Raw genomic sequence first — 9,813 nt, forward strand, 5'->3', positions numbered from 1 at the left:
AGAAACACTCAAAGCCTCAGAACAAGAAATTAGTATTCTTTGATCAGATTCTGGGTGTTGAACTTACTCTTTCTATTTATTACCTAAAATTTAAATTTCTTTTACTTTAACCCTTTATACAGTTGATGTGACTCATTTGTTGATGCTTTCCCCTGCATCTGACTTATAGGTAGTTACCCCTTTGTCCATTCTCCTACTTCCACAAAGTTAGGAAGGAAATACTAGAAAATTTCCATTTATTTTATGGGGCAACATGGATTACTTACAAATAATTTCTTCTCAAATGACATATATTATCCCAAATATTTTTTTTCTCTAGGTTCCCTGAGAAAATAGTCATGACTTGTCACACTTGCATGGAAAAAATACAAGTGACAAAAAAGCCCATTTATATAATTTCATTGCATTGAAAATCTGAAACCACAGGTTTTGCTTTGGGTCCATAATTCTTTTCTATTTCACTTCCTTAATTGCTCTTCCTGATAATGTAGACTTTACATTTCACTGTGTTTTGTAACTGGTCTCTTGGTTTTATTGTCTTATTCCATTCAGGGCCCACAGTGTCTGCTGTAGTCGCTGGCAAAAAGTTATTATCAAATATATGTCTCCCAGTGGCGTCTACTTGAAAAGACAAATTTGAATAAATAGATTGACCTAATATCATCTTAGTATCAGAGATGGCTTTAAACATGAAGAAGAAACAAATTAAAACATACATTTTATTAGTATACAAAATATTTCTTTTTTTGCTGTATATTCAACCCTCAACACCAGTGAGGGGTTTTTTTTGTTTGTTTGTTTATGTGAAGGATTGGTTGGTGTATTTTATGTTCTATTACATAATTATCTTCCAGTTTTTGGTTGAATCTAGTGAAACCTACAAATAGGACTCTGTTGCTCTAGGAAATACCTCCCGTTTTCCAAAGTTTGCCATAAACATGGAACAGTGAATGAACTATATTGAGGTCACCCATACTATATCTCTTTCATGCTCAGGAATCTTTCAGTCTTCATGATCAAAAAATAATTCACAAGAGAGCTTGTATTCCTGCGCAGTTATGTGATTCAGAGTCAACATTTTTTCTGCACACATGTGCAATGTCTTTCCAACCCCTTCAAGTTCCCAGAAATAAACCTCAAAATAGCTGTTTGGTAACACAGTTACTGAAATAAACTGGAATAAGAGAAAAATCATGAATGATATCTCCAATATCAGAATATATGCCAGAAAAAGCAACAGAATACTACAACTGCTTTGTAATATTTTTATTGTTGTTTGCTTTGATTATTGTATCATTTAGCTATTGCTGCATAACAAGTGGTCTTAAAACAAGTGGTTTAACATAATGCTTTTATTATTGGATGAGATTATGTAGGAGGGATTTATTCTGATCTGTGCTTGGATACTCATGAGGCTATAGTCAGCTGTCAGTCTGCACATTGTGTTTCTATAGCTTGTCCATGATGTTGTGTCAGAATATATTATACCCTGCCTTGAACCAATTTATGTCAGTTTACTTTATTTATATGTGTAGGTTAATCTTATAGTTTACAAAATATAAGTTTATTAAATGTGAATTGCCTTAATTTAATGCCACTGTTTTTATATTCCATATATGACATGCTGCTTTCTACCCAATTAGAAGACATATATCTCCCACTCCCGTTAAACTGTGACTCAGGTAATTGTGCTCTGGACCTTACCTTGAATCTTAAATTATTAATTTTTTTCTTTTCATTTATGTATTGCAGTATAATAATATGCAATAAACTGCACATATGAAATGCAAAATTTGCTGAATTAAAGAAGCCATACAAAAATTAAGTATACATATTGCATGAGTTCATTTACATATAATTCAACAAAGTGCACAAAAACTTTAATTGATTCATTATATTATGCGCAGGAATACCTTGTTTTGTTGTGCTTCACTTTATTTTGCTTCATAGATATTGCATTTCCTACAAATTGAAGGTTCGTGGCAACCTCATGTCCAGCAAATTTATTGATGCAATTTTTCCAACAGCATTTGCTCTCTTCATATCTCTGTCACATTTTGGTAATTTTCACAATATTTCAAACTTTTAAATTATTTTATGGTGTTATGGTAATCTGTGATCCGTGATCTTTGATGTTCCTATTGCAATTATTTGTGGAATCAATGAACCACACCCACAGAAGACAGTGTATAAATTATTGTGTGTGTTCTCAGTGCTCCACCAACCAGCCATTCCACCAGCCCTCTCCCTCTCTTCAAGCCTCTCTATTCCTTGAGACACAAAAATATTGAAATTAGACTAATTCATAACCCTACAATGGCCTCTAGATATTCAAGTAAAAAAAAGTTGCTCATCTCTCAGATTAAATCAAAAGCTAAAAATAATTAGGCTTACTGAGGAAGTTATGTCACAGCCCATGCCCCACGATGAGCCGAGAGCCTGCACGGGCCCCTCTTGCTTCAGCACTGCTCCCCTCTGGGGCAAAAGTCCCAGTGCTGGAAGAGGGGAAGCACACATTCAGAGGGAACAGAGCCATTTTCTACCTGACCCTCAGGGCTTCTCCTCCAGCAACTTGAAATCCAATCCTATCCCTCATAGGGTTGTGACAGTCACTAAGCAGAAAGAAAGCCCCACCTCACACCCATTCCAGCTCTAGCACCTCCATCTTCAGTCCCTTCTATCAAGGTGATAATTGCCAGCACACCCTCAGGAAAGACATAACTTGCATCCACATCAAATCTAGCTCTCCACTCAAAGGCACTGCATGCTAGCAGTTTGTATAAGGATGCTTTCACAGAGGACATTCCTTTAAGACTGCAATAGGTAACTGTTTCAAATAAATTCATAGAGACAGAAGAACTTAAGCAAAATGAGAAGGCAGAGGAATGGGTCTCAATGGAAACACCAAGAGAAAACCTTCTGAAAAAATATATAATGAAACAGAAATAAACAATTTACCAGGTAAAGAATGCACACATAGAGGAGGCCAAGATGGCAGAGTAGAAGGACGCTCGTAGCTCACCCTCTCCCACAAATACACCAAGACTCACATCCACGGACCCACTCAGCCAACCAGAGCACCTGCGGAACTCCAACAGAACACCGCCCTCTTCAAAAGACAGAGACGCCAAAAATCTGGTAGGAGAAAAGGAAAAAAGAAAGATGAAAAGGCAAAACAGTGCAGGACAGGTCCTGCGGGGAGGGAGCGGCAAAGGAAGATGGGTGCTCGTTCACTGGGTCTCCCCTCTCCACCTGAGAGGCCAGCGGGACGGAGGGGGAGCCTCCGAGGTGCGGATCTGTACAGAGCAGCCCTTGACTGACAGAACTAAGTTAAACATGCACAGAGGTTCCCCGCAACACCCAGCCCGAGATGCGAGCCAGCAGCTGAGGGCTGGGACTGGCTGCCTGAGCTGGGCAGAGGACTGGGGCGGCTGCACTGAGGCAGCCTCAGGGGACTGCAGGGGGCTGTGCACCGTGGATGAGTGGGTACACAGGGCAGAACAACCTGGGCCCACCATAAAACAACACGGCTGATGTGCCCTGGGAGGGAAGGGTGTATACCCCCATCTCTGAAAACCTGAGGAAGGTTTTTGGGTGAAGAAAGGAGGGGCTTAGGCACGGCCGCCATATCCTCCTGCACTTAGCACCCAGGCATGGGCGGAGGCGAAACCTGAATCCTATCTAAGGGCTTAGCAGCCTCAAAGGCCAGATGGAGACTTGTCTACAGCCCTAGGCAGATAGTATCCTTCCCCCAGTACCTCAGAGAAATCGCATCGCCAAGACAAACAACAAGGCGAGTTTTGGCACAGAGCAGGGACAGGGCTGTTCTGTGGTCTCCCATCAGCCTGCCTAAGGAGCACCAACCTGAGGCGGAGTGGGCAGTGACACATAGCAGCAGAGCGACCAGCACCGGGAGAGTGCAGGTGGCCACCCGGCTTACTGGCAGGAATGCAGCACCTGACCACGGTCCTGGGTAGGGGCACGATCTGCTTGCCTACCTCGCCCAAGAGCAGCATCTGACTGTGGCATCGGGAGGGGGAGTCACCTGCTCACCCACTGTGAAGGCGAGCAGCACATGACCCAGTGTTGGGAGGGGGCACGATCTGCTTGCGGACAGGCACTAGGATTAGCACAGATGAGGGCACCAACAGAGGGCCTCTGGAAACAGCAAGCCGAGTTTGTGAAACAGGGCAAAGACAGAAAGACTTCTCATTAAGAGCACACAGTCTCCAGGAGAACAAACCCCCTCCTTTTTTTAAAAATCTGTTTTTATCTGTTCTATTTGCTATTACCTTTTTAATTTTTATTTTTGAAACAATTGTATATGCTTCCAGTTTTAATCCCTTTTAAATTTTTCTTTTAAAATATTTTTTATTATTATTTTTAAAAATCCACCTCATTTCATTTTTATTTCTCTTGGTTTTGACCTCCTGTTATTGATTATACACAGGTTTCAAAATTTTTTTTTGTTTTCTCCTTTTTTAAAGGTTTTTAAAAGACATCTCAACCCAATTGCTATTCTGTTTCAACTTGCTCTTCTATTATTCATTATACACTGTTTTCAAACCTTTTTTTCTCCCTTCTTTTAAAATTATATTTCTCTCTCTCTCTTTTTCTTTTAAGCTTTATTCCTGCATAGGCATTATATAGATAAATAAATAAACTCCTTAAGGACCACAATAGATAACTGATACTCCATAAGCCACAGTGCCACAGAGATATGAGCAAGATGAAGAAGCAGAGGAACCATTCCTCATTAAAAGAGCAAGAGAAATCCCCTGAAAGAACAATCAATGAAATAGACATAAATAGCCTACTAGATCAAAATTTCAAAAAAGGAGTGATCAAAGTACTGAAGGAACTAAAAGAGATAGTGTTTAGAGATATAAAATATGTCAAAAATGAAATTGAAGCTATAAAGAAGAGCCAAGTAGAATTGGTAAACTCATTGGCTGAGATGAGAACTGATCTAAAGGCTGTACAAAGCAGACTAGATAATGCAGAGGAATGAATTAGTGACCTAGAAGACAGGAAAATAGAAAGCACCCAATCAGAACAGCTACAAGATAAACAAATAAAAAAGAATGAAAACAATATGAGGGACCTATGGGATAATATAAAGCATGCCAATCTATGCATAATAGGGATTCCAGAAGGGGAAGAAAGATCAAAGGGGATTGAAAAGGTATTGGAAGAAATCATGACTGAAAACTTCCCAAACCTAAAGAAGGAATCAGATATCCAAGTACAGGAAGCTCAGAGGGTCCCAAACAGGAAGAACCCAAACAGACCCACACCAAGACATATCATAATCAAGATGGCCAGAGTCAATGATAAAGAAATGATCCTAAAGGCAGCAAGAGAAAAGCAGAGTAAGTTACAAGGGAATCCCCATAAGGCTCTCAGCTGATTTCTCTACACAAACACTACAGGCCAGAAGTGAGTGGCAAGATATATTCAAAGTCCTGAATGAAAAAAAGGTGCAGCCTAGGATACTTTATCCAGCAAGGCTATCCTTTAGGATAGAAGGAGAGATAAAGAATTTCACAGACAAGCAAAAGCTACAAGAGTTTAGCAACACTAAACCCATGCTGAAAGAAATATTGAAAGGTCTACTCTAAATAGAAAAGCAGCAGGATGCTACAGAACTGAGAAATTCATAGCTGGAAAGGTGATAACTCATGGATTACAAATAAAATAAACACGAAATTGTAAAAGAAGACATCTAAATCATTAAGAGTGGGAGAGGGAAGCAAGAAAATATAGAGTATTTTTTCTTTCTTTTTTGAATTTGTGTTCTCGGTAGGATAGATTTGAGATTATATTACTATATGTTTAATAAAAACAGTTATAGTAATGGGCTAATAGACTTACAAAAAAGGGTAACCACAAGCCAAAAACTTACAAGGGAGTCACAAAAACTAAATAAAATCCATGATAATACAAAGGAAAATTACCAAACCACAAAAGGAAGAAGAAAGGAACAAAGAGGAAATACCTAATCAACTGCAACAATAAGTTCAAAATGGCAATAAACACACATCTTTCATGAATTACTGTAAATGTTAATGGACTAAATGCTCCAGTCAAAAGACATAGAGTGGCAGACTGGATAATAAAGCAAAAACCTTCAGTATGCTGCATACAGGAGACCCACTTTAGGGAGAAGGACACATATAGATTGAGAGTGAAAGGACGGAAAAGGATATTCCATGCAAATGGAAAAGCGAATTCAACACCCACTTATGATAAAAACTCTCACCGAAGTGGGTAGAGGGAACGTATCTCAACATAATAAAAGCTATATATGACAAACCTACAGCCAGGATAGTACTCAATGGTGAAAAACTCAAAAGCTTCCCACTAAAATCTAGAGCAAGACAAGGCTGCCCACTATCACCACTCCTATTCAACATAGTCTTCGAAGTCCTAGCCACAGCAGTCAGGCAAGAGAGAGAAATAAAAGGGATCCAACTGGAAAAGAAGAGGTAAAAGTGTCACTATATGCCGATGACATAATACTATATATAGAAAACCCTAAAAGGGCCACACAAAAACTATTAGAACTAATTGAAGAAATCAACAAGGTAGCAGGTTACAAGATTAACATCCAAAAATCAGTTGCATTTCTTTACACTAATGATGAATCAACAGAAAAAAAAAGTAAAGAAACAATCTCCTATAAAATAGCACCCAAAGTAATAAAATACCTAGAAATAAATCTAACCAAGGAGGTGAAAGAATTATACACAGAAAACTATAAACCCACTGATGAAGGAAATTAAAGAAGACTTTAAAAAATGGAAAGATATCCCATGCTCCTGGATTGGAAGAATCAATATTGTTAAAATGGTCACACTGCCCAAGGCAATCTACAAATTTAATGCAATCCCTGTCGAATCACCCAGGACATATTTCACAGAACTAGAACAAATCATAATAAAACTTATATGGCACCACAAAAGACCTAGGATTGCCAAAGCATTACTGAAGAAAAAGAAAGAGGCTGGAGGAATAACTCTCCCAGACTTCATACAATACTACAGAGCTATAGTAATAAAAATCAGCATGGTATTGGTACAAAAACAGACATATGGACCAATGCAACAGAACAGAGAGCCCAGAAATGAACCCACAAACTTTTGGTCAACTAATCTTCGACAAAGGAGGCAAGAATATACAATGGAATAAAGACAGTCTCTTCAGCAAATGGTGTTGGGAAAACTGGACAGCAGCATGTAAATCAGTGAAGCTAGAACATTCCCTTACAGCATACACAAAAATAAACTCAAAGTGAATCAAAGACTTAAACATAAGACAAGATACAATAAACCTCCTAGAAGAAAATATAGGCAAAACATTATCTCACATATATCTCAAAAATGTTCTCCTAGGGCAGTCTATCCAAGCAATAGAAATAAAAGCAAGAATAAACAAAAATAATTTTTTAAAAAATTTAAGGTGCACTATCCAGATAAAGGTAAAAATATAGTTGCTGAAAAACACTGTCTAAGGCATGACATATTCCAACTCTAATTCTTAACTTGTGATCTGCCCACAATGCTTCTTGAAATTCCTTATGCATACAGAACATCTGATTTTTTTGTTAAATTGCAGTGTCTAACTCAGTAACCATAGGGCTTTTAACTTTGCTTAGGAAGCAGGACTTAACTGTGGAGCAACCTCATGGACCACATGTTATTTATCTCAAAATACATTGAAAATCTATAACTGAATTGTCTTACAAATCTTTATTCCACCATCAAGCTCACACCAATGCAGTGAAAAAAGAAAAAAGAAGAGGTACAAGGGCTTGAAAAACACAAAATAGTCATTTGCAGAAAGCATAATTGTCTACCAAAGAAACTTCAGAGAGTTCACTGAAAAATACTGAGTTCAACAGCGTGTCTATTGCAAGATCAACATGCAAAACGCAATGGTTTTTCTAACAAAGGAGAAACCTGCTGGGTAACAAGCTGCTGTAAAACAAGCAACTAGAAAACAAACCGCACCTAAATTTCCATGATCTTAAAATATTGTATTCACACTTACTTGCTTAAAATGCTCATGCTTGCTTTGTTTTAATGTTTTACACAGTAGATGAAATTTGTAAGGAGAAATCCTGAGATTGACCATAAGGGCATGAAGGAGGGCAGATATTTCCTTAGGGTAAAACAACGGATGGTCATGGAAAGTCAGATCATCCGTTAACAGAACTTTGTTCTGGCATGAAAGCATGCTGTTTAACCCAAGGGAAGCATTTGCTATCTCGAGATGTCCTGGAGGCAATAACAGGACAGACTTGGAAAGTTTGCATATCCCAAAGAAGGTTATTGTTCCTGGAAGGGATAGGCCTGAAATTAATCAGTTAATCAGCAAGCAGAACTTAGTACTTATCGCATGAAATATCTAAAGCCCCACCTCTTTGATTGCATTTTTTTTCTGAGCTGTATACTGCTAATAAATACGATGTTAACCAGGCTTTCGGTGCTCTAGATCCATGAGATCTTGAGTCCCCTGGTCCCATTTTGCTCTTTACTTTGTCTTTTTGTTTCTTAAGTCTTGTGTCTCCCGTCCTCAGATACGGTCCCGAGCTGCGCTGGACACAGCAAAAACCAGTTTTAAAGTACCATAGGAAAGTTGTTTGAAATTAGAAAATAAAAACTCAACAAAACCTAGGAACAGTCCTCCAAGAAACGCATGACATTCTCAGGGAGACTGAGAGACATCATAACTTACAGAGAGTTATACTGGTGGGGTGGAAAAATCCTATTATAGGGAAGCTATTAGTTCCAAATTAATCTACACAGTGAGTTCAATCACAACCAAAGTCCCAAGACATTTTTCTAGAATTTAGTAAACTGCCCATAAAGTTTATGTAGAAGACAAATGTGAAAGAAGAGACAGCACAGTTGTAAAGAATAATAAGTGACTGAGTGTTCACTGTTCCTATTTCTTACCCTCTGCTTTGTCTCTGCCAAACTTTAATCAGACTTCTCTGTTTCCTACAGGCCCCTGAACTCTGCTTACTCACAAGGCTGGGCAAACACCGAAATAAAGTGGAACATGCCCTCATTATCAGCATGTCCTGGGAACTGTCTGCCCACAGTGAGACCCATTTCCTGTCACAAACCACTGACCATTTCCCCTTATTTTTCCAGCTTCCTCCTCCAAAATTTAAGCTTATCCTTGTATGCTTCCTCCTTTACTCTGTAAAAGAAAAACCTTTTTCGGTAGAATTTTGAGACAATCAAAGATTTCTGAGATCAGATCATTCCCCCTATTGCAATAGTCTTTCTGATTAAATCTCTCCTTATCGAAGTCCTAATTTGGGTTTATTTGACATAAAATAAAGATACATTCACACATACAACACATACACACTCATCATGCACACATATATATTCTTAACAATTTAAAATCAATAAGTAGTGCTCGATTTAGCAGCACATGTGCTTAAATTGGCACAATGACAGATTAGCAAAGCCCGTACACAAGGATGAACACAAATTCGTGAATTGTTCCATATTCTTATTCAGTACCTTGTAATAACTTATAGTGAAAATGAATATATGTCTATAATATGTATGACTGGGACATTATGCTGTGTACATCAGAAATTGACACATTGTAACTGATTATACTTCAATAAAAAAGATAAAATCAATAAGTAAATACAATGAATAAAATAGATTGTGCAAAAGATATGAGTACACAATTCATAGACAGCACCATAAAAATACAAAAACGTATGAAAATTTCAACTAAGGAATAATGCGAGAAATGCAAATTCATATGACATTAAGATAATTG

At 38.1% G+C, this 9,813-nt stretch overlaps 1 non-coding gene across 1 annotated transcript; it reads left to right on the top strand.

Moving 5' to 3' along the window:
* The first annotated feature begins 9,431 nt into the window (after positions 1–9,431).
* LOC116659159 lies at positions 9,432–9,533 on the top strand. Its single transcript, XR_004314442.1, has one exon. It is a non-coding gene; the product is annotated as a U6 spliceosomal RNA (small nuclear RNA).
* The last annotated feature ends 280 nt before the right edge of the window (positions 9,534–9,813 follow it).

Source organism: Camelus ferus, chromosome 22, assembly GCF_009834535.1.
Source record: "Camelus ferus isolate YT-003-E chromosome 22, BCGSAC_Cfer_1.0, whole genome shotgun sequence".
Taxonomy (NCBI): domain Eukaryota; kingdom Metazoa; phylum Chordata; class Mammalia; order Artiodactyla; family Camelidae; genus Camelus; species Camelus ferus.